The 24,607-nt window shown below is 46.9% G+C and overlaps 1 protein-coding gene across 4 annotated transcripts in view; it reads right to left on the bottom strand.

Annotated features, from left to right (window-relative positions):
• The window catches only part of EXTL3 (exostosin like glycosyltransferase 3), a 169,482-nt gene that overhangs the window by 120,952 nt on the left and 23,923 nt on the right, over positions 1 to 24,607 (bottom strand). The gene's annotated exons all lie outside the window — the stretch shown is intronic.

Here is a 24,607-nt window from a genome sequence, read left to right as displayed (position 1 = left end):
CTCGAGGGAGGAACAAAACAAACCTCTCCTGGTCGCACAGATGGCCTGCCATTGGGCAGTTTTGCACCCGAGGCAGCACCAGCGCCTATGGATTCCAGCTAGCCTTGACACCAGAGCCAGAATTTGTGAGTGAGGCACAGTAGGGGAAAGACACAGTATTGTTTCTGATGCCATGCTAAACTTTGACTCTGAAGCAGGCTGCAAGCTCTACTAGGTTTGATCCTTTGCTTTGAGCTTAGGAAGGAAGAATCTTGGCCACATCATGCTGTGCTTTAGTGGTCTTTTGAGTTCTTCTAACATAAGGCAACTGTAGAGATGAGCACTTGTCCTTCTACTGCATGTTGTGCCTGGTGAGGCGGGTGGAGATAGAATCCCCCTAAGTTCCCTAAAAGCTCAGCCAAGGGCTCGCCACACTGGGAAAAGTAGTAGTAGTAATAATAATAATAATAATAATTTATTATTTATACCCCGCCCATCTGGCTGAGTTTCCCCAGCCACTCTGGGCGGCTCCCAATCAGTGTTAAAAACAGTACAGCGTTACATATTAAAAACTTCCCTGAAAAGGGCTGCCTTCAGAGGTCTTCTAAAAGTCTGGTAGTTGTTTTTCTCTTTGACATTTGATGGGAGGGCGTTCCACAGGACGGGCGCCACTACCGAGAAGGCCCTTTGTCTGGTTCCCTGTAGCCTCACTTCTCGCAATGAGGGAACCGCCAGAAGGCCCTCGGCGCTGGATCTCAGTGTCCGGGCTGAACATGCTCGGAAACGTACTGGGAGCCAATGCAGATCTCTCAGAACCGGTGTTATGTGGTCCCGGCGGCCACTCCCAGTCACCAATCTAGCTGCCGCATTCTGGATTAATTGCAGTTTCCGGGTCACCTTCAAAGGTAGCCCCACGTAGAGCGCATTGCAGTAGTTCAAGCGTGAGATAACTAGAGCATGCACCACTCTGGCGAGACAGTTCGCAGGCAGATAGGGTCTCAGCCTGCGTACCAGATGGAGCTGGTAAACAGCTGCCCTGGACACAGAATTGACCTGCACCTCCATGGACAGCTGTGAGTCCAGAATGACTCCCAGGCTGCGCACCTAGTCCTTCTGGGGCACAGTTACCCCATTCAAGACCAGGGAATCCCCCACACCAACCCGCTCCCTGTCCCCCAAAAACAGTACTTCTGTCTTGTCAGGATTCAACCTTGGCTTCGTGAGAAATGTTAAAGTTGCAGTAGTGATGCACACCTGTCCCAGCAATTCATTGGGATTTTTACTATGGTCCCAAAGAAGAAGCTGAGATGATGTCCCATATCACACTTTCCAGTTGAGAAAACAGAGGGTGGGGTGGACAGGAAGCATGGCATAAGCAGAGAAAAAGCAGAATGCCAATACTTTTTTTTGGGGGGGGGATACAGTGAAACAGGAGACATGTGTAACTGACCCTTGAAAATGAGTTGCACACAAGGGTCCCTCTTCACTGTGGTCCAAACCACTGAACCTCTTGGGCTTGCTGGCTGGAAGGTCAGCGGTTCGAATCCCCACAACAGGGTGAGCTCCCATTGCTCTGTCCCAGCTCCTGCCAACCCAGCAGTTCGAAAGCACGCCAGTGCAAGTAGATAAATAGGTACCACTGTGGCAGGAAGATTATCGGTGTTTCCGTGCACTCTGGTTTCTGTCACGGTGTCCCATTGCACCAGAAGCTGTTTAGTCCTGCTGGCCACATGACCCAGAAAACTGTCGGTGGACAAACACCGGCTCCCTTGGCCTGAAAGCGAGATGAGTGCTACAACCTCATAGTGGCCTTGGACTGGACTTAACCATCCAGGGATCCTTTACCATTTTGGTTTTTTTTACTCTTCATACCCTCCTCCCAAGCAGCTGAGTTCGCACATTGCAAGCCCTACACAGCCGAACCTTTTGTAGCCGGAGGCTCCTTCAAAGTTGTGCAGAAAGGCCGATCTAGGGTCACTTGAGAAATTCTTAGTTAGGCCTGATTCTTAGCTAGGCTAAACAGTCACCAGGTCTATTTGCCATTTGAAAAGGAAGCAGGGGGAGAAAGAGAGAGTGTTAACTGTACAATTCCTGCACCGCTGAAGAAATTTTCCCCATGGATGCCTCCCAATGTAGCTCACGCTGGGTTATGTTAAAAACCTCGATCTCATGTTCAGAACGCTTTTGACTCTGAAAATACAAGCGCATTTATAACCAAATAAGGGGCTGAACAATGAAGACCCTTTTCCCAAATATGCAAACTTCACCCCCAAGCCACATACCAAGTCTCTGCACACACAAAAACCCTTCAAGGACTCAAGGGAGACGTTTGTCGGAGCCACATTCAGACTGCCATAAGTTAACACCAATCCTTCCGTGGATGTTTCTCAGCTTGATTCCTTACAACAGGGTACCTACACCTGTGAAGAGCACCTGCTTAAATCGAGGCCAGGTAGAAGATGTGTTCAAAATTAGCCATTATTTTTAAGGTGATGCATTCAAGAAAGCATTGTCTCCCCGATTTTGTCAGCTGGGTAACAGTGTTCGAAATTAGCCAGGCGCCATTTGCACCTGGGCATTGGCCACTTGCGACCAAGTGAAGATGCCTGGGCGCCAGGATGGCACCCGAAGTCTCCACCATCTGAAGGTGTGTGCCTGGGGATCCTTGGATCTGGTCTGGTTTCTCACACTAACAACACATGCTATAGAATTCTATCATCCTATGAAATTCAGGGACAAAAATGCTTTTTTCAGTGCAGCAGGAGCATGAGCTGTGAACGATGTTATGAACAGATCACATCACCATTAAGAGAAAGAGGTCAGAATGGCCAATATAAATGTGGACTGTCCCTGGATCAAGGGATTTTTCTTCTTTAAATTCTCGAGGTTTTTAACCCAGCTCAAAGTGGTCGTCTGTACTAGCCGGATGTCTAACTGATAATCAATCACAACTAGTCCATCATTTGGAAAAATAAGAGATGCCTTGCCTCAAAATGGCAACTAGACATTCCATTTTGGTGACTGTAACCTTGGTTACAGACAGCATCTTAAAAAGCAGAGACATCACCTTGCCGACAGAGGTCCATATAGCTCAAGCTCCGGTTTTCCCAGTAGTGATGTATGGAAGTGAGAGCTGGACCATAAAGAAGGCTGATCACCGAAGAAGTGATGGTTTTGAATTCTGGAGCTGGAGGAGACGCTTGAGAGTCCCATGGACTGCAAGAAGATCAAACCGATCCATTCTGAAGGACATCAGCCCTGAGTGCTCACTGGAAGGACAGATCCTGAAGCTGAGGCTCCAAGACTTTGGCCATCTCATGAGAAGAGAAGACTCCCTGGAAAAGACCCTGATGCTGGGAAAGATGGAGGGCACAAGGAGAAGGGGACGACAGAGAACGAGATGGTGGGACAGTGTTCTCGAAGCTACCAGCATGAGTTTGCCAAGGATTGGCTATGGGAACATTCTGCATGCAATGAATATTCCCTAACCCTGAGCTGCAGTCCTTCCTAGCCATTCTCCTGTCAGGGCATTGACCAGACCCAGACATGATTAACTTCAACATGTGCTTCAGACAGTGTCTTGGGGCCTACCCATTTGCAGGACAGACAACCACACTGGCATCCAAATTACAGCTTGCAGCAGAGTATTCCCTGCAGAATAAAACTACTGATTTTGTGCATGTTCATTCCACCTTCAGCCAACCGTACCGCACCTTGCCAAGCAACAAAGCAGCTCCTCGTGAGAGCATTTTTGGTTTTTGGCTACTGCTGCAGTCAGGAATTAATTCTGCTCAGAGCTGGGCCAACAGGCTGCAACCCACCTGGGTGTGTCAGCCTAAATCTGGAAGCTGGAGCTTGCCGGCGGGATCCATGCTTACTCAACAGTTTCAAGGGAAAAGCCATCAATGTGGTCTGATCACATGGGAGAGGACTTAGTGTCAAGGCTCCAGGAAATCAGAAGGAAAGGAAGTCCTGGCTTACTTTGGGTGCAAGCCGCAGGAGAAAGGTGCCCCCTTGGATATATGGGGCAGAGGAGAGAAGACAGCAGGGGGAAAGTGATCCAACTCAGGAGCTGACGAAAGACCACAGTCAAATCAGAAGGCGAGCCTAAATGCCAAATCAAAGCCTTAGGAACGCAAGGAAAACAGCTTTCCACCAATTCCTATCCCTCCCTTACTTGGCAAGTGGCTGAGATCACAACCCCCAGATTTAGATACTCTGCCAACCAGTTTCCAATCATCTCATACTGAGAGAGACAGGCTCTGGCAGCCTTTTTGGAGGATTCAAAGCAGAACACAATTTTCAGAATTTAAATGTGCCCCTTTCACATTCTGCATCTCAAATAACTAATGGCGGGGATCCATCTCTGAAAGACAAGATGGCCTGCCACTCCCCATCTTCCCCCGAAATAGAGATGCTGCAGGGGGGGCACTGAGTACACTCTTGCCCCCCAGGGTGCAGAAAAATAAATCAGGGTCTACCCTACTGGGAAGGAATCTATTGGGTTTATAGAACTTTCGGTGCAGATGAGCAGAGGTGTCTCCCAGCTGAACGTAAGAACAGTGGCCCACAGAGTCCAGTATTCTGCTCTCCCAGCAGTTAAGGAGATGCATGTGGGAAGCCCACAAGACAGACCTGAGACCAAGAGCCTTCTCCCCCCCCCCCCCCCGATATTTCCAGCAACTGGTATTAAGCTGGTTAACAAAAGCAACCAAAAGGCCCCTTTCCTAAATGGCTTTGGTCCAGTATACCTGAAGGAGCGTCTCCACCCCTATCGTTCTGCCCGGACACTGAGGTCCAGCGCCGAGGGCCTTCTGGCGGTTCCCTCATTGCGAGAAGCCAAGTTACAGGGAACCAGGCAGAGGGCCTTCTCGGTAGTGGCACCCGCCCTGTGGAACGCCCTCCCACCAGGTGTCAAAGACAGCAACAACTACCAAACTTTTAGAAGACATCTGAAGGCAGCCCTATTTAGGGAAGCTTTTAATGTTTGATGCATTACTGTATTTTAATATTTGGTTGGAAGCTGCTCAGAGTGGTTGGGGAAGCCCAGCCAGATGGGCAGGATATAAATAATAAATTATTTATTATTATTACTATTATTATTATTATTATTATTATTATTATTATTATTATTATTGTTATTATTAAAAGAAAAAAAGACTTAAGATACTGATTTGTACTTGTATATAAAGGTCTTCTTGGGGTGCTGGAAGTTATGGCCCTTCCCCCTGAGAAGTGTTAGAAACTCATAAACTAATCACCAAATGGCACCTTAAACCTAGGCCACAATGGAATGTCTAGGTGCCAATTTTCAAATGAGTATTATTATTAATAATAATAATCAATTCATGTCTATACCATTTTATATTTTAAAGGGGGAGATCTCCAAGCAGCTTACAACACACCGAAACATCAAATCAAACAACCCAGAATAAAACAAATTTAAGCTTCAAGGAAAATATTTCAAGGTCCTTCTCCAAGGGACATGTTCTACCCGGACGGACACTGAGGTCCAGCGCCGAGGGCCTTCTGGCGGTTCCCTCACTGCGAGAGGCCAAGTTACAGGGAACCAGGCAGAGGGCCTTCTCGGTAGTGGCACCCGCCCTGTGGAACGCCCTCCCAGCAGATGTCAAAGAGAACAACAACTACCAGACTTTTAGAAGACATCTGAAGGCAGCCCTGTTCAGGGAAGCTTTTAATGTCTGATGCATTACCGTATTTTAATATTTTGTTGGGAGCCACCCAGAGTGCCTGGGGAAGCCCAGCCCGATGGGCAGGGTATAAATAATAAATTATTATTAATTATTATTGTTATTGTTATTAATATGCTTTCCCCAGTCGCCAAACTGGCACCCTGAGATCTCCACGTGGTCACAACTGGAGCTGTGCCAGTCACAAAATGCACCTGGCTTAATTTCTAGCACTGCCCCCTAGCTGCCATTCTGGGTCCAGCTCTGCTCCCCACCACCACCACCACTGTACCCAGCTCCAGTGGGTGGGCTCCAGGTTCTGCCTGCCCAGTACACAGAGCAACAATGAGGCTCAACAGTCCTCCTTGCCGGTGCCGCACGAACCGAGCGTGTGGCCTCGAAACACTCCCCAGGATCACCCACAACATGCCAGTGGTTCAGCAACACGCAAGTCAACACGAGGAAGGCTCCCCGAAGTTGAGAAAGTCTCGAAAACCACGGCCATAGGAGCATGATTCATCCTGCCCAGATGTATCACATCTGCCAGTTCCGAGGACATTTGCCTGGTATATTATGGTGCGCCTTTGCCACTCTTGGGCTAGGGCCCAACGCACATGCCAGAGTTTGCTCTCACATCCAGCTCTTTAATAAGATTTGAGATTTGAGCTTCTCGAACACAAAAAGGCAGGCATGTGCTTTGCATGGGTAATGTTCAAATTAAAAGCCCCGGGGCAAAAATCGCTGCCTTCCCAAGGGGAGGAGCAGGGAGAGAGAAAGAGAGAGGGAGAAAGAGGGAGAAAGAGAGAGAAAGAGCTCCTTTCTTTTTTGGCAGCAGCCCACGATAACACTCATAATCCTGCAAAATGTAGTAGAATACATTTCCAAATCCCTATCAGCAAATCTCATAAACGGAAGGTCTGTTACAGGCTAGAGCTCAAAGGAGAGAGGAGGCTGGCTGGTCCAGGATCGTGGCAGCTGCCATGGCGCAGGATGCTCTTGCATCGTTGCCGGCACCCACAGCCCGCCCCCCGCCCCCAGGATCCTCTCATCAGCATTCTGGGCGTCCCACACCTCCAAGCGGCAGACTCTTCAGAAAGGTAACCACAGACCCTGCGATGCTCTGAGAGGCTGTGCGCCTGGGTGCTCCCGCGACACAACAAGTGCGCTTACTGACAGCAGCTGTTCCGCGGGCAAATGAAAGAGCCCCCCCAACCCGCTTTTAATAGCGCATGGATCAGAGGGAGGCTTCAGCCCAAGCTGCAAGTGCAATCAATGAGGAAAACAGAGCCGGGAAAAGGCTTTCTGGAGATGAGAAGGAAGGCTGTAAGGTCTTCAAGGGGGGGCGGCGAGGGAACAAAAGGAAAGCTTTGGCATGGGTTGTCAGGAAGCACCGCCCGCAGCTGCAAGGTCAGGGGTGCAAATGGATGGCTGTGCAGCTGTTTGGGTTTGGGGCACAGAATGTGGATCTGGAGAAATTCAACTTTCATTAAAAAAAGAAAAAAAAGATAGTCGTACCTAGGATCTCAAACGCCTTGGCTCCCGAACAAATCGGCTCCCAAATGACCGAAACCCGGAAGTGAGTGTTCCGGGTTTTGAACGTTCTTTTAGAATCCAAATGTCCGGCGAGGGTTCCACGGCCTCCGATTGGCTGCAGGAACTTCCTGCAGCCAATCAGAAGCCACGCTTTGATTCCCAAATGTTTTGGAAGTCAAACGGACTTCCGGAATGGGTTCTGTTCAACTTCCAAGGTACGACTGTATTAATAAGTTCCTGGCTGCTCTGCAAATACAGCCCATGTTGTTCAGCCCAGCAATACATGGGCTGAGGCTACACCCAGTCCTTTATTCCTTGTGAGCCTTGCCTCCTGGAACGTAAACCATCAGTTTCACTTTCAGTACGTACAGTACAGCGCTTTGTAGACTTCCAAACCATAACAACACAGGTGAGAAGACTAGGAGAGTCTCCCCTAGGCTATGCGCTCACTGAGCTGGCCTTGGGCAAGGCGCAATTTCTCCGTTTTGCAGGAGGGAAACTCCTTAGAGCATACAAAACTGCCTTATGCAAAGTCAGACCATCCGATCCACCTAGCCCAGTATTGTCTGCACGGACTGGCAGCTGCTCTCCAGGGTTTCAGGCAGGGGACATTCCCGGCTCTACCCTGAGATGCCGAGAATTGAACCCGGGGCAGATGCTTTGCCACCGAGCCTTGCTCATGCCCCTCTGCAAAACACACAAAATACAAGGCCAAACCCAAGGGAAGAGAGAGAAATGGGAATCTTGACCTTAAAAAAGCGAGGGAGACCGAGAAACCAAATCACTCAGACACAGGCACATTAAGACCATCAGGGCAGCTTCCTGTTGACATGTTAAGGCAGAGAAGGGCAGCCTGCAGCACAAGACGCCCAAACCACGAGGAACGAAGATGGCAATGAAAAAACAGCTAAATTTACTTCTTTGCGGATATTCACTGGGATCGGCAGCTGTAGCCAATTACTGCTAGGAAATGGCACTGAGGAAGCAGATACAAGACGAATTAAGCAATGTATGAACTCTTCGTTATTATGATCTTTTTTTAAAGACCTAGCCAGTGAAAAGCAGGAAAACCCAAATGCAGAAGGGAAGGTAAACGGGAACTCCAAGGGGCAGGGGGAGAATTGTAGGAAAGGAGCCAGAATTTACTTGCAAGTGGCGCTGTGGGTTAAACCACAGAGCCTAGGACTTGCCGATCAGAAGGTACCGCTCCGGTGGGAAGGTAAGTGGCGCTGCTCTGGTTCACCAGAAGCGGCTTAGTCATGCTGGCCACATGACCCGGAAGCTGCGCGCGAGCTGAGCGCTGCAACCCCAGAGTCGTCTGCAACTGGACCTAATGGTCAGGGGTCCCTTTACCTTTAGTATTGCTAATGAGCACATTTGGAGAATGTCGAAACCTGCCTTTTTGAAAAGATGACATGAGGTGGAGGGGTCTGTGCAATAATCCCTAATGGGTTGCAGTACCCTGAACAGGAATAGGCCCTAGGGTGGGGGTTGACCCCTGCTCTTCTCCTTTACTCCTATACTACATTTTCCCAATGTTTTTCAGGCTACTGCTAGCTTGGCTCCCTAAACCCATCCCCCGTGCACTCCACCCTACCCTACTGGGTAGATGCAGGTGGCGCTGTGGTCTAAACCACTGAGCTCTTGGACTTGCTGGTCAGAAGGTCTGCAGTTCGAATCCCTGTGACTGGGCGAGCTCCCGTTGCTCTTTCCCAGCTCCTGCTAACCTAGCAGTTCGAAAGCATGCCAGTGCAAGTAGATAAATAGGTACCGCTTCAGCAGGAAGGTAAATGGCGATTCTGTGTGCTCTGGTTCCCATCATGGGGTCCCATGTCACCAGAAGCTGTTTAGTCCTGCTGGCCACATGACCCGGAAAGCTGTCTGTGGACAAATGTCCCTCAGCCTGAGAAGTGAGATGAGCGCCGCACCCCATAGTCACCTTTGACTGCACTTAACCGTCCAGGGATCCTTTACCTTACCTTTTACCTTACCCTATCCTACCTTATAGTGGTTTTTGCAACCAATTATGGAAGATTATAACACAATAAAATTCAGAACAGTAGTGATTTATTGCACCTTTGTTAAAACTCCAGTCAAAACTATTTAGTTAATTTCATTTAATAACACAGATGAGCTTCATGGAGACATACCAGCTTCTTGAAGTCCGGTAGAATTTTATATCTCCAGCAGCCCCCTGCTGCCTCCTTCTTCCCCACCCCAAGTAAATCCCTCTGCCCCCACCACCAATGGGCAGTACCATCCACTTTGGGAACCATTGCACCAAACCCAGTACAGGGAGCAGAATTCTTTATCTACTTGCACTTTGACGTGCTTTCGAACTGCTAGGTGGGCAGGAGCAGGGACCGAGCAACGGGAGCTCACCCCGTCGTGAGGATTCGAACCACCCACCTTCTGATCGGCAAGTCCTAGGCTCTGTGGTTTAACCCACAGCGCCACCCGCGTCCCTCATTAGCAATAGCTGGCCCAAATATCCCCTCCCCTTCTGGGGTTTTGAAAAAGAGAGTGGCATGAGGAGCCGTGAGGTCCTAGAATCATAGAATCATAGAGTTGGAAGAGACCACAAGGGCCATCGAGTCCAACCCCCTGCCAAGCAGGAAACACCATCAGAGCACTCCTGACATATGGTTGTCAAGCCTCTGCTTAAAGACCTCCAAAGTAGGAGACTCCACCACACTCCTTGGCAGCAAATTCCACTGTCAAACAGCTCTTACTGTCAGGTCCTGCCGCCCCTCCCTGCCAAAGTCCTCCTCCCCGTGGTTCTTCCCTCTAAAAAGCATTTATTTTGCCACATTTATGCCTTGTTGGAGAACGGGCAGGAGCTGCACAGCTTCCAGACATGGCAAAAGATGTACTCTCAACTCTACACAGACACACACAATAGTAAGAGAGAAAACACGTGAGGAACGACCATTATTCCTCAGGATTATAGGAACCCCAAAAGCCTCGACCAAAAGCTCAACACTTTTAAAACCAGTGCTCTCTCTCTCTCCTCCGAAAAAACTTGTGGGCATCCAACTGGGTATGTTGAAGGAGGTGGGGGAGAGTCTTGCTGGAGGCAGATTAAAAAGGCCTCATTGTAAGTTTCACAGCATGAAGTGTTAGGATAATGAAAACTGCATTTGTGTTTCTCTTGTTCCTGCTGCTAATCCAATGCCGTTGCTGGGAATTCAGCGCGGGGTCTGCTAGTGACAGACCGCTGCCCAGACTTAGAAAACCAACTCTTGCCGGAGTCTCTCTTTCTCCAAATTCTCACTGTTTATGGGGGTGCAGCTTTTTTGCGAGCAATGACTCCCAAAACTGGAATTACTCCCATCTTCCAACTTTGCTCTTTTGCTTTTGGCCTCTTTTTTTTGTTCCTGGCACATCGTTCCCTCTCCAGATCCACCCTCGACCCCTCTGGGATGCACTTTTTTTTTCCTGGGGCGTTTTCCAACTGGGAGAGGAGGGCTTTAGCAAGTCTCTGTGAGCCAGTTGGCCCATGCACTTTAGAAAAATCCTCGTGCCAGGAAAACCGGCTGAAAACATTTGCAGCACAGGGCTTGTTAAACCGTCTCTGAGCAAACAGGCATCTTCCCACATGCATCTGGTTGGCTGCTGTGAGAAGAGGATACTGGACGAAATGGGTCATTGGCCTGCTGCAGAAACCAAGCTCTTCCAATGTCCTCCTGGGTGGCTCAAAATGTAGGCGCTGCTTGAAGCTTCATAAACCAGAGGCACACACCCATACTGGTTCCCTGCAATAACAACTGGGAAGGCTCCGATGATAAGACCAGCACAGGCAGCTGTCGTAAACAAAAATTGCCCCTTTCCCTTATGGGGTATCCAAGAGCCCATATAGAGTCCTTACATAGGTTCCCTATTGGTAGGAGAGAATAACAGAGGCCAACCAGAGAATATTGAGAAGCAAAGCAGCTAGGAAGCTTGATCTTTATTGATCTGTTGCAACAGAGTGCTCCCCTCGCCGGCAGGAGAGAGCAGGGACCCAGAAAAATGGCGTGGAAGGTCTTATAAAGACTTTTGAAATAGCCACCCTGTAGATCAAGACCACCCCCAGAAACATCATACATACATCACAGAAGGGGTGTAACCTAAGACCACCCCTCAGATACATCACACCTACATCACAGAAAAGGCGGTCTAAAACAGAAATTTTTCTCCTGTCGTTGTTTATCTCCTGTCTGGCAGGTTACTTGATTGGATTGCCTGGGGAGCCCGCCATTCTTTTGTAGTGATAAATACTTAGTTCCTGGGCCAGGTCACAGGCTCACACCCTATTCATATCTTAAATGTGCCCTTAAGACAGGATTTGTGAGGAAAGAGACAATGGGGAGGTTTCACACTTTGACCTTGCAGAGAAAACATTTGGTCAGTTTATGAATCAAAATGGTTTCAGGTCGGTCTTCCTGTGCTGATCTATGTACGTGCCTGGTTGGTATAATTATGAACATTACCATATATTTAAAACCATAACATTCCTATCACACAGCAGAGTCAAAGAGCATGGATGGAGATGGAAATGGAGAGCCATCCTGGCTGAACTTCTGCACTCAGTAAAGGTAAAGGGACCGCTGACATTTAAGTCCAGTCGTGAATGACTCTGGGGTTGCGGTGCTCATCTCGCTTTACAGGCCAAGGGAGCCGGCGTTTGTCTGCTCTGCAGACAGTTTTTCCAGGTCATGTGGCCAGCATGACTAAGCCGCCTCTGGCGCAACAGAACACTGAAACCAGAGCAGCACACGGAAACGCCGTTTACCTTCCCGCCGGAGTGGTACCTATTAATCTACTTGCACTTTTGGCGTGCTTTCGAACTGCTAGGTTGGCAGGAGCAGGGACCGAGCAACGGGAGCTCACCCCGTCGCGGGGATTCGAACTGCTGACCTTTTGATCCCCATGCCCAAGTCTCAGTGGTTTAGACCACAGCGCCACCCATGCCCCTTACTGCACTCAGTCCCTTACTTCTGCACTCAGTACTGCACTAAAATTTATCTTCGTGTAAGAATTTCCCCAGCTGTCTAAAAAGAACATCGCACACTTGCCAGGCAGACTGCATGGTTCCCCCAGCGCCACTCAAGAGAGGAAATGTACCTGCAGGTTAACAAGGCAGGAGCCTTTTCATACTCTGTGCTTAAAAACCACAGCTGCCAGGGTGTTGTTCTATACTCTCCTATTCTTGTTAACTTGGTTTATCCTGCACTGCAGCTAAACCCCACGTCCACCTATGGCAACAATTCCAAATGTGGGTGGTACCACTCCCAAGAGGGGAAGAAGAACTAGGGGGGTGTTAGGTGTGATAGGAATTTTATGGTCTTAGATATATGGTAATGTTCATAACTGCACATACATAGATCAACACAGGAAGACCAACCTGGAACCATTTTGATTCCTAAACTGACCTGCAAGGTTAAACTGGAAAAGCCTCCCCATTGTCTCTTTCCTCACAAATCCTGTCTCAAGGATATGTCTGTTTGAATAAGGTGTGAGCCTGTGACCTGGCCCAGGAAATAAGTATTTTACCACTACAAAAGAATGGCCAGGCTCCCCAGGAAATCCAATCAAGTAACCTGCTAGACAGGAGATAAACAACAACAGGATGTTGTGATGCAGGTGTGATGTATCTGGGGGGTGGTCTTAGGTTACACCCCTTCTGTGATGTATGCATAATGTTTCTAGGGGTGGTCTTGATCTAGAGGATGGGAATTTCAAAAGTCTTTATAAGCCCTTGCACAGCAATTTTGGGGGTCTTCTTCCTCTCCTGCGTGTGAGGGGAGCACCCTGTTGCAACAGATCAATAAAGATCAGGCTTACTAGCTGCTTTGCATCTCAATATTCTCTGGTTGGCCTCTGTTATTTTCTCCTACCAATAGGGAACCTATGTAAGGACTCTATATGGGCTCTTTGATACCCCATAAGGGGAAAAGGGCATATTTTTATTTACAACATAGGAGGCAAGAGGGGAGCAGCGGGGCACTGGAAGGGATAACGTCTATCAGGCCTCGAAAAACTGCTATCACTGGATCAGGTTCATCAGTTGTGTTGAATTAATTAAAACAAATACTTTTAATTGGGTTCTGACTAAATGTGAACTGATTGTTACTGTTTCGAATTTTATTGTGTTATCCCCTTCCTTAGCGGGTCATGCAAACCGCTATTCTGAACAATGCTTTTGGTCAGGTAGGGGGCACTGGGGTGAATTTATGGAGCCAAGGGGGCAGTGGCTAGAAAAAGTATGGGAACCACTGATCTGCGGTCTCAATTTAAAAAATTAAAAATTAAAAAAGAAGAATTTACGATGCTATTGGTAAACAAATGCCAAGCTACTGGGTTTGTTTATTTGTTTTTTATAAAAATGGGGCACTGCAAAACATTCCAACAATAGAACGTCTCCAGTGAAATGTAAATTTCTTAACAAAAAGCAGCTGCTCTCCATGAAGTTCTGCTATTCGCAGAAAGGCCCACTGGCAAGCAATGAGTATTCCTTGTGGGTCTAGCATGCAGAGGGAAGTAGGAGCAGATCGTTCCTCTTACGGTTTTGCTTTCGTCATATTAGAAAGATAAACAAGAGTCTGTCTAAAACAGAAACCCCATGAACAGCACAATCCTATGCGAAAGTCCATCCAAACTCAGTCCCACTAGCGAAGTGCCTGCAGCACTGAAGGCTAAAGGTTCGATTTCATTCACTGACCTCCTCCTTAGATGGCCACCAACTAATTTGGCAAATTAATACTGAACACATGGCAAGAATCTCACTTCACAACTGGTCAGCATCTTCCAATCAAGGCCAGAAACAGACTGAAAACAATGGTTAGAAATGTTCTGCCTATCACCTTTTACCATATGTGGTGGATATGCAAGGTAATAAAAGCATTCTGGGAAATGATATATAATGAATTGAAAAAAATGTTTAAAATGACTTTTATTTTAAAAAAAAACAACCCCAAAGCTTTTTTATTAGGAATTGTAGGTACCAAGATCCCAAAGGAGCAGGAAAGTTTTTTTATGTATGCAACGACAGCCACACGGATGCTACTAGCTCAGAGATGGAAAGAGGACAAAGTCCCTAATAGAGAAGAATGGCAAATTAAGCTGTTGGATTATGCCTAAATGGCAAATCCAACCGGAAAGGCTCAGGAACCAAGAAGACCAAAACTTCAATAAAGAATAGGAAAAAATTATAATTTACTTGAGAGACCACTGTAAGCATTAACAGGATTGCAATAACACTTGTAATATAGAAGACATTATGGACAAAATGGAGAGAGATAAAATTTGGATGATAAGATAATATGAAGTTGAAAAGGTTTATAATAGGACCCATGGAGGGGAAGGTGCAAAATATAGAGATTTGGAGAAACCTCTAAATATGGATATGTATTTTGCATTGTTATAAGTCTACACTTGCAAAATCAATAATAATAGTACATTTTATTTATACCCCACCCTCCCCAGCTAAGGCTGGGCTCAGGGCGGCTAACAACCAATAATAAAAACAAGTTGAATGAATACAACTTAAAAACCAGATTAAAATACAACATTAAAATATTAAAATTAAAATGCAGCCTCATCACAGGAGAAGAAAGGGGGGGAGGGGGAGAGGGAATCAGATTGACTCCAAGCCAGAGGCCAGGTGGAACAACTCTGTCTTACAGGCCCTGCGGAAAGAAATCAGATCCTGCAGGGCCCTGGGCTCATGAGACAGAGCGTTCCACCAGACCGGGGCCAGTGTTGAAAAGGCCCTGGCCCTGGTTGAGGCTAATCTGACTTCCCTAGGGCCCGGGACCTCTAGGGTGTTGCTCTTTATGGACCTTAAGGTCCTCCGTGGGGCATACCAGGAGAGGCGGTCCCGCAGGTACGAGGGTCCTAGGCCGTGAAGGGCTTTATTTTTTTTTCCAGATAAAGATATGCAGTCAATTTATACAAAGAAACATCAACAACAAAGAAAAGAAAGAAGAAAAAATGGATCATTTCAAAGCTTATTTCAGTCTTCTATCGGACTTCCCCACATCTCCCTCACAATGCATTCTTAACAATAAAAATATCAGCAAATTATAACCTTGTTTCATGTGTTTCTTTTATACTTTCAAAAACTTACGTTTTAGTTTAAATTACTTATTGTCAATTTACTCTAAAAAACAAATATGGTATCATTTTAAACATTTAAACATTGGTCCTTTCATTAATTATTATTTAGTTTCATATATCATCCACTCTCATTGCTGGAGCTAATCTTTCCAAGTCATGCGAATTCTTATAATTCATATAATTTATAAAGCTTTTGCAAATAGTCCTTAAATTTTTTCCAGTCCTCCTCCATTGCTTCTTCTCCCAAATCTCGGATCCTGGCAGTCATCTCGGCCAATTCCATGTAGTCCATCAATTGCGTCTGCCACTCTTCCAGTGTGGACAAATCTTGCGTCTTCCAATACTTTGCAATAAGAATTCTTGCTGCTGTAGTTGCATACATAAAAAACGTTCTGTCCTTCTTTAACACTTTCTGGCCGACAATGCCCAGGAGGAAGGCCTCTGGTTTCTTAGGGAAGGTGTATTTAAACACCTTTTTTAGCTCACTATAGATCATTTCCCAGAATGCTAGGTCGTGAAGGGCTTTAAAGGTCAAAACCAGCACCTTAAATCTGACCCTGTACTCCACCGGGAGCCAGTGCAGCTGGAAAAGCACTGGGTGAATATGCTCCCAAATTATTTCAAAAAAGAAATGTTCTGCCTATCATTTCCCAGGCCAGGCACCTTTAAGAGACAACTGTTGCCTTTAAACTTGGTGCTGATGGAAGTTGTAGTCCAAACTATTTGGGAGGCCCCAAGTTGGCGAAGGCTGCTTTAAAGACTCGAGGCAATCTTCCCTTCCCACACTCATGCTTTCCACAAACTGATTGCATCAATACACCTACGGAAATTGGTCGGCTGGTTTATCAGGAGCCAGCAAGGGAAGAACAAAAAAAATGAGGGTTGTATCTTCGATGGGTATCAGATTAGCACGCGCGCACACACACAAACCTCATGCCCCAAAAGGATGTAAAAGTGAAAGCTACTAAAAGTAGTTGAGGGAGAAAAGCCTGTTCCAATCTATACAGAATTATAGCACTTTGGAGTCATTTCAAATATTGGCCTTGAAGGACTTGGGTTCCCCCCCAGAACTTAATCCATTTGCAGCGGATTAGCCAAACCACTCTCAACAGAAGGAGACTTCAATTAGCAGTTATATTTCAAAGATAGGGTATCGCTTTGCAGTTCAAAAAAATAAAACCCTCCTCCGCTTTACGATGGCATCAGTTTTCCTCGCTGGACAGCAGTCAAGGCTTCCAATTCCCACATTACCTGCAGAAGAGACGGAGCCCTCACATCCTGGCAAACACCCCACCTTGGCTCCATGGCCTGTACCAGCCCTAACAAAGCCTCTAGCAGCCAGACTGTCAGGTAAATGACTCAGGTTGTCTGGAGAACAGGCCCAAAGGCAAACGTCACCACAAAGCAGTGCTGAAGCACCGAAATTTGGCTGCAGTCATTAGATAAAAGCAGTCTGAAGCCGTAATTACTCTGTACCGGGTGATCTCCCCAACCCAACCTTCCACTTCCTCTGGCACATCAGGTACCGCCACAGAGATCAAGTGTCTGGCAGCATCTTCACATTTAAGTTTCTCTTGGGACAATGATGAGGGCCATTTCCTAAGAACCTGTTGGTTCAAGCCAACGGCGCATTTAGCCAAGCAGCCTCCTCTTATGGTGGCCGACCAGATGTTTGTGGGAAACTCGAAAGCAGGATCTGAGCAGCCCTCCATAGCCTTTTTCCTCCATGAATTTGCCTAATCCTTTTAAAGTCATCTAGGACGCGGGTGGTGTTGTGGTATAAACCACTGAGGCTTTTGGGCTTGCCGATCGGAAGGTCGACGGTTCGAATCCCCGCAATGACGGGGTGATCTCCCGTTGCTCGGTCCCTGCTCCTGCCAACCTAGCAGTTCAAAAGCACACCAGTGCAAGTAGATAAATAGGTACCACTCCGGCAGGAAGGTAAATGGTGTTTCCATGCGCTGCTCTGGTTCGCCAGAAGCAGCTTAGTCCTGCTGGCCACATGACCCGGAAGCTGTACACCGGCTCCCTCGGCCAGTAAAGTGAGATGAGTGCCGCAACCCCAAAGTCAAATTTAAAGTCTACAGTTGTCCTCTGCATATCCTAACGTGTTTGTAAATGACATACAACAAAATGATTCAGGTAGGTAGCCATGTTGGTCTGATGCAGTTGAAATACATAATTTTTTTTTTTAAAAAAAAGCATCTGAAGAAGTGTGCATGAACACAAAAGCTTATGCCCAGAACAAACGTAGTTGGTCTCTAAGGTGCTACTGGACAATACAACAAAATGAATATCTTATCCGTGAATGAGAAGCCGAGAGCCACAACTGAGGTGCTACCACCAAAAAGGCCTTGCCCCTCATATGCCCACCAGCTGCTCCTGAGGTTCTTATGTCATCTCCATGTGGCCACAGCCTAACTGTGAGCTAGATAGCAGCATCATGTGGGGGCTGCCATGTGCAAGTCAACCTTCAGGATCCGGCCAGAACCCATAATTGAGGTTAGAAAGGCATTTTGCTCCAGACTGCTGCTAACCTCTCCCTTTCATTTCATTTCATTCACCCCTTGCTGAAATTTTTATTTTATGTTCCTGGGTGAGGGAAGGCTGCCTTTATCACTTACGTTACTCCCACAAAGTCCCACATACACACTGACGTACCCTTTTTTACAGCTAACAACAACAATTTGCCTCACGCTCCCAGGTTAGAAGCTAGAAGGGCTACAACTTCAGATTTAAAGCAGCACAGAAGGGCAAACAACAAAGAACCATTATGAGCTGTAAAGTCGTACTCAAGTTGTGTAAATAAGAGCCTGACCACACACACAAAAATACCAAAAGGAGCTTCTCCAGAATCTGCAAAGAGCAAACCTCCATAAATGCTTTCCAGAATGAAAATCCAGAAATCTCAAATTCTAAGTGCACCTGAGCCTGGAATGACATTAACTGTTGTTACTCTAAAGCAGGGGTCCCCAAACTAAGGCCGGCGGGCTGGATAAGGCCCAAGGGACTTGTTTATCCAGCCCGCGGCAACCCCGCTGCCCACTCTTACTGGTGCTGCGTGGCTGCCCATGTGTTGTGCGCATGCGCAAGTGCTGTGCGCATGTGCGAGCGTTATTCTGGTGCACATCCAGGTCAGAGGAGGCCCGTGCACACAAGCTATTTTTGGTGCTCCTCCGACCCAGAAGTGCGCAGGAAATAGTGTGTGCGCACGCGTATGGGCACACGCTCCCCCCACCCTCCGGCCCGCCACGCAATCGGTGCTGGAGACACCGGCCCAAGGCGCAGTATGTTTGCTGACCCCTGCTCTAAAGACTTTAAGGTAGTTAAACACATACACAAACACAGAGCCATCAGTGAAAAATGCACCTTTGATCATCTGGCCTTTCCAGCTATAACAGCTGCCCACATCAGAATGTCACAAGCCTCCAATATCTCTTCCCGCCACCACCCCACTCCAAACAACAACAACGAGGCGGCATATTTTTTAAAAAAGAAAAAGGTTGTTTTGACATCCCTTTTGCAACGAAATGTCAGTCAGTTCACAGGCTGTTTGTACCACTGTTTTGCTGCCAAGACCCTTTGGCCGCGCACGAAGCCGAGCTCTAAACGAAGATAAAACTGTCATTGCTGGAAGGGAGAGGAGAAGTGGCGCAGACAATAGCAGAACTCTGCACGAACGAAGGGACTGGAGGGGATTTTCGTCACCATTCAGTTGAGGACAGAGGGGACGGCTGGAGGAAAGCAACTCAAGAATCCCCTCCCCCTACAAACTCCCCTTAGCATTTCGGTAAATACCAAGAGAAGTTAGTCATTACTGCCACACAGGACTCCCTACTGAACGCAGCATTCGCCTTCCATCGGAGCTGTTGAATCCATCCATTTAATATTGATTTCATCCAGCAGCGAAGACAGATGACGATAATAAATTATTTGATACGTCCTGGCAAGAGTACAAGAGAAGCCTCCAGCCCCCAAGGAGCTTAATGGCACAACGCACAGGGCAAGATACATTCGTCTGATCAGGAGCCAAGTTAGCCACCTAGCTTGCGTACAAGGTGAAACACTTCTGCCCAGTTCCAAGATAAAAAGGCTTTACTCCTCCCTAAGTGTGCTAGGATTGCATCTTGCAGTTCCTTTGGACCAAAGCGCTCCAGATAAAGATCAGGCAATAAAAGAAAAAAAGATTCTGATTAATGCAAGAATTCACAGGGCAGCATTTCCTTCTCTCTCTCCGTTGACAGAAGGCCTCTTTAAAAATGGCATCTCCTGAGACATGCACTCACATCATCTAGAAAACAAAGTATTTTTTTCCCTTCAGAAAGGATTTGCTTTGATTCACACGGAAGTTTGACGATTTAAATCCAATCCGCTATAGCTGAAGTGATTCGTTGACTAAAATTGCTCTTCAAAGTTTGGCAATTTGGTCTAATCAGCTGTAACGTAAATGATTAAATGCTGCAATCCTAAACACCTTTACCCTTTTAATTCAATGGGATTTACTTCCAAGGAGACATGACTGGGATTGCAGCCTCTAATATTTATTTAACTGGCTGACAAGTCAAAACCAGATTACGTGAGTATATATATATGTATATATATATATATATATATATGCAGGTTTTGGTGTCTTCGGGTGTCTTCCCGTGTAAGAGTCGGGGTGTCTGGGCGACGTTTCGACGAGGTCTCACTCGTCATCTTCAGGCTGGTGCTTTCGGCTTCTTGTTACTGGAACAGAGCAGAATCTGGTGTTTGAGTTCCTATAAATACTGTTGAGGGGTGTGGTGTATAGCCTCCAACGCTCTGGGCAGAGAGGAAGTTCCTAGATTAGTGTGCCTCTTCTTCTTTTGTTCCTTAATTACTTGAGGGATATCTTGAGTGATTTCATGAGTGATATTCTGAATACCACTGGGTGGGTCATTAAGTGTAGATTAGTTGCTAAAGCTTTTGTGTCTTGACCTCTTGAGTCAAGACACAAAACTCTTGTGAAGAGTTTTTCTGAGAAGATGGCTGTGCTGCATTTAGTTGTGCTCTGGCTTGGCTTCGTGTATAGGGGCGAGCTGTGGTTTTGTGCCTTGTGCCAGCCAGATCTGGGCCATGCCATTGTTTTCTTCTGTGTCTTGGTTTTTGGGGGGTGGCCCTCCTTCCTTATATCAAGGGCACTACAGACAAAATCAGCAAAATCCTCCATAAACACAATATCAAAACAGCCTTCTGCACCAACCAAAAAATAGCCAATATCCTCAGAAACCCAAAAGACAAAATCCAGCTGGAAAACCAAGGGGTCTATGAAATACCCTGCAAAGTCTGCCCAGCCACGTACATTGGACAAACAAACAGACGAATAAATGCACGTATCGCAGAACACAAGAATGCCGTCAAAAAAGAAGAAAAAACTTCCTCTCTTTTCCAACACATGAAAGAAACAGGACACGAAATTAATTTTGCAGATTCCAAATTGCTCTTTAACATGGAACATCACCACAAGAGAATAATCATGGAAGCCATCGAGATAGAGAAACACCCTCACAACATGAACAAGCGTGACGACACGTCCCGCCTGCCAGACATCTGGAAATTAGCCCTCCCCACAAAAACCGACACCAGAACCAGAGGCACACAGAACGCCGTCACCAATCAACCACACCAGACCCAAACCCAGACCCTCTCCACAGACATATTACAGACTCCATCCAGTAGCCAAACTATAGTGGCACCTCCGGATGCTGCACCCCCCTGCAATCCCTACACAGATCTGGCTGGCACAAGGCACAAAACCACAGCTCGCCCCTATACACGAAGCCAAGCCAGAGCACAACTAAATGCAGCACAGCCATCTTCTCAGAAAAACTCTTCACAAGCTCAAGAGGTCAAGACACAAAAGCTTTAGCAACTAATCTACACTTAATGACCCACCCAGTGGTATTCAGAATATCACTCATGAAATCACTCAAGATATCCCTCAAGTAATTAAGGAACAAAAGAAGAAGAGGCACACTAATCTAGGAACTTCCTCTCTGCCCAGAACGTTGGAGGCTATACACCACACCCCTCAACAGTATTTATAGGAACTCAAACACCAGATTCTGCTCTGTTCCAGTAACAAGAAGCCGAAAGCACCAGCCTGAAGATGACGAGTGAGACCTCGTCGAAACGTCGCACAGACACCCCGACTCTTACACGGGAAGACACCCGAAGACACCAAAACCTGCATATATATATATATATATATATATATATACCTTTCCAACAACAAGGCAGCTAATCTTCATTGCACTTGCCCCAAAACTTTTGCCAGGCAAGATCACAGTGTGGCAAAGTGGTCGGCGTGTTGGGAGTCCAGGGGTTCAAATCCTCACTCCACCATGAATCTCATTCGGGTGACCTTGGGCCAGTCACCATCTCTCAGCCCTAACCCACCTCACAGGGGTTTTGTGAGGATGAAATGGAGAGGGGGAGAAACAGGTATGCCACACCGGAAGAAACGCAAGGTAAAAATGCAGGAAATCAGAGTGGCAGTAGTGTTTCATATTTGGAAACAAGTGTCAGGTGTGCGTGCCTTAGTCAGACCCTGTGACCAGGACTGGCCCCTTCCTAAGTTTGTTCTGAAGAGGCAAGGTACGGCCGCACAGGTGAGGCCGCTTTGTAACTTACGGTACCTGGTGGCAAGAGCTGGGAAGGGACATTAGGTCAGCATTTCCCTTCAGCTCTTTGCCATAGCAACATGTTCCCTGCCTTGCTTCTGGATCCCCGGATCCCTGTCTGCGTGACTCCTTGCTTCCTAACCCTTGGCTTCTTGACTCCCAGCTCTTTGACCCTCGGACTCTTGGCTTCCCGACTCCTGGCTTCTGGACTCCCGTTCCTGCTCCCATCCCGCCATATTGCCCCCGGTCCCAACGTTCCTAGCCAGGACTTTGATCGCCCGTGAACCGGACCATGACAACAAGCAGGGGTTGAGAGATGGAGAGCAATCTATCCTGAGCTCATAGGAGGATGGCGTACCAGATGGATCACTGTCTTGATCCAGCAGAATCTGGCAGACTGAGCGGACAGGACCAAGAGGGAATCCAACAGTCAAGAAGGTGGATTCTGTACATGCTAGAAGAAAGGGGCAGATGGGCCTCATCCACCTGGGAAGGGAGCCCATCTAGGAAAAAGACAACTGTGATCATAAACCTCTGCCGCCTTGCGGGACATATTAATAATAATAATAATAATAATAATATTTTATTTATATCCCGCACTCCCCAGCCGAAGCCGGGCTCAGAGCGGCTAACAACAATAAAAGTAACACAGCATTCTAAAATCAGTTCAAAATTAAATTAATGGCAACCATTGGGTTAGAGTTCTGTGAGGATTACCAAAGGATAAGACTGTGCCTTGGCCAAAGTCCTGGTGGAACAGCTCTGTCTTGCAGGTCCTGCGGAAAGATGTCAGGTCCTGCAGGGCCCTAGTCTCTTGGGACAGAGCGTTCCAGCAGATCGGGGCCACGGCCGAAAAAGCCCTGGCTCTGGTTGAGGCCAGCCTAACCTCCCTGTGGCCCAGGATCTCCAATATGTTTTTATTTGAAGACCGTAAGGTCCTCCGTGGGACATACCAGGAGAGGCTGTCCCGTAGGTACGAGGGTCCTAGGCCATATAGGGCTTTAAAGGTTAAACCCAGCACCTTGAACCTGATCCTGTACTCCACTAGGATCCAGTGCAGCTGGTACAGCACCGGGTGAATGGGACCCCGCAGTGAGGACCCTGCAAGGAGTCTCGCGGCGGCATTCTGCACCCGCTGGAGTTTCTGGGTCAGTCTCAAGGGCAGCCCCACATAGAGCGAGTTACAATAATCCAGTCTGGAGGTGACCGTCGTGTGGATCACAGTGGTTAGGTCAGGGCGAGAGAGGTAAGGAGAAGAAAAGGCTAAGGAGTAGGCCCTACACAAATCCAGAATGGAGTCCCTAAAAGGGTTGGATGGCGTCTTGTATGCCTCCAGCAACTCCTGCAGCCAAGTTGCTCTGCTTTCCTCTGGACCACAACAGCAAGGTCAAGGGGGTTGGGGTCTTGTCTGGGCAACCCAGGCTTGTGCCCCAATAAAGTCACTTCAGAGCTGCTAAAGCAGAGGTTTAACTTCACCCTTGAGACAGATAGATAGATGCCAACAACAATAGGTTCGTAAACTGAGCCTGATGGGAGTTGTAGTCCAGCAACATCTGGAAAGACATGGTCTAACCACTCCTACTTTAGGCAAGACGCTAAGTCTGACCCATTCTTTCGTTTTAATCATTTCTATACTACTTTGCATTTCCGAAGAAGAAAACCCTAAGCAATTTCCAGCCTCTCTTTAAAACACCGCACTGCAAAATATCGAAATGAAACAGATGCCAATCAAGAACAAAATACAAAATAAAAATAAAGACAATTCACGCATAAAGCACCGTAAGCAGCCAAACAAAATAAATGAATGTGGGCGAAGAAGTTCATATGTGCTGCTGTTGTTTTTAATTTATCTTAGGCTGATCTACTGCTCATTATAACTTCATGTCCCACCATTATCAGAAGTTCACCTGGTGAGAATAAGAGACAGAGCCTCCTGAAAGTCTCCTGGAGATCTTGATAACAACCAACTAATTAATAATAATGAAACGTAATAAAAAATGATAATGATGACAATAATAATAATATAGTGGTAACTAAAACACCTGCCTTTTGACAGTTTTCTCCCTGCCATCTGGAGGCTTTTATCCCTGTTGCCTTTTAAAAAAAATCCACTGTTTTTCTATCATTCAGTTTTTTAAACAGATACTGATACTGTTACTGAAACAGTGTATATGCAGGGATATACACTGTTTCAAACAATCCATTTGGAGAGTGGGTGGGTGGGTGGAATTGCAGGAAGGAAATCCTGAAACAAACAAATGTAACCACTGCTTTTATTGCTGTTGCTGACATACAGTGGAGGTGTTCTCCCAATCTGCTGTTTGGCATTTAATAATAATATTAATAATGTTCTATATGAGATTAGGTGAAATGCCAGCCAGGGGAAAAGAAGACAGGATTTGGCATTTAAAACAACAACCACCACAATGAGATGGTTTGATCTGGTTTTGCATTATGTTAGCTTCTTCTTTCCCCCTACCTAATGGCATTATTTATTTCTATTCTTATTATTCAGATCTGCAAGCCACAGCCAGGAGCACTCATGTGCTAACGGCACAGGATTTCAGAGAGCTAGCTCTTCCACAAAACCAAACACACCAGATCAAACACACACCAAGCCTCCGACATGTAATAATACATTATTATTAATGGCAATAATAC

Source organism: Podarcis vaucheri (assembly GCF_965113315.1).
Source record: "Podarcis vaucheri genome assembly, chromosome: 3".
Classification (NCBI taxonomy): domain Eukaryota; kingdom Metazoa; phylum Chordata; class Lepidosauria; order Squamata; family Lacertidae; genus Podarcis; species Podarcis vaucheri.
This window is presented reverse-complemented; position numbering and strand designations above follow the sequence as displayed.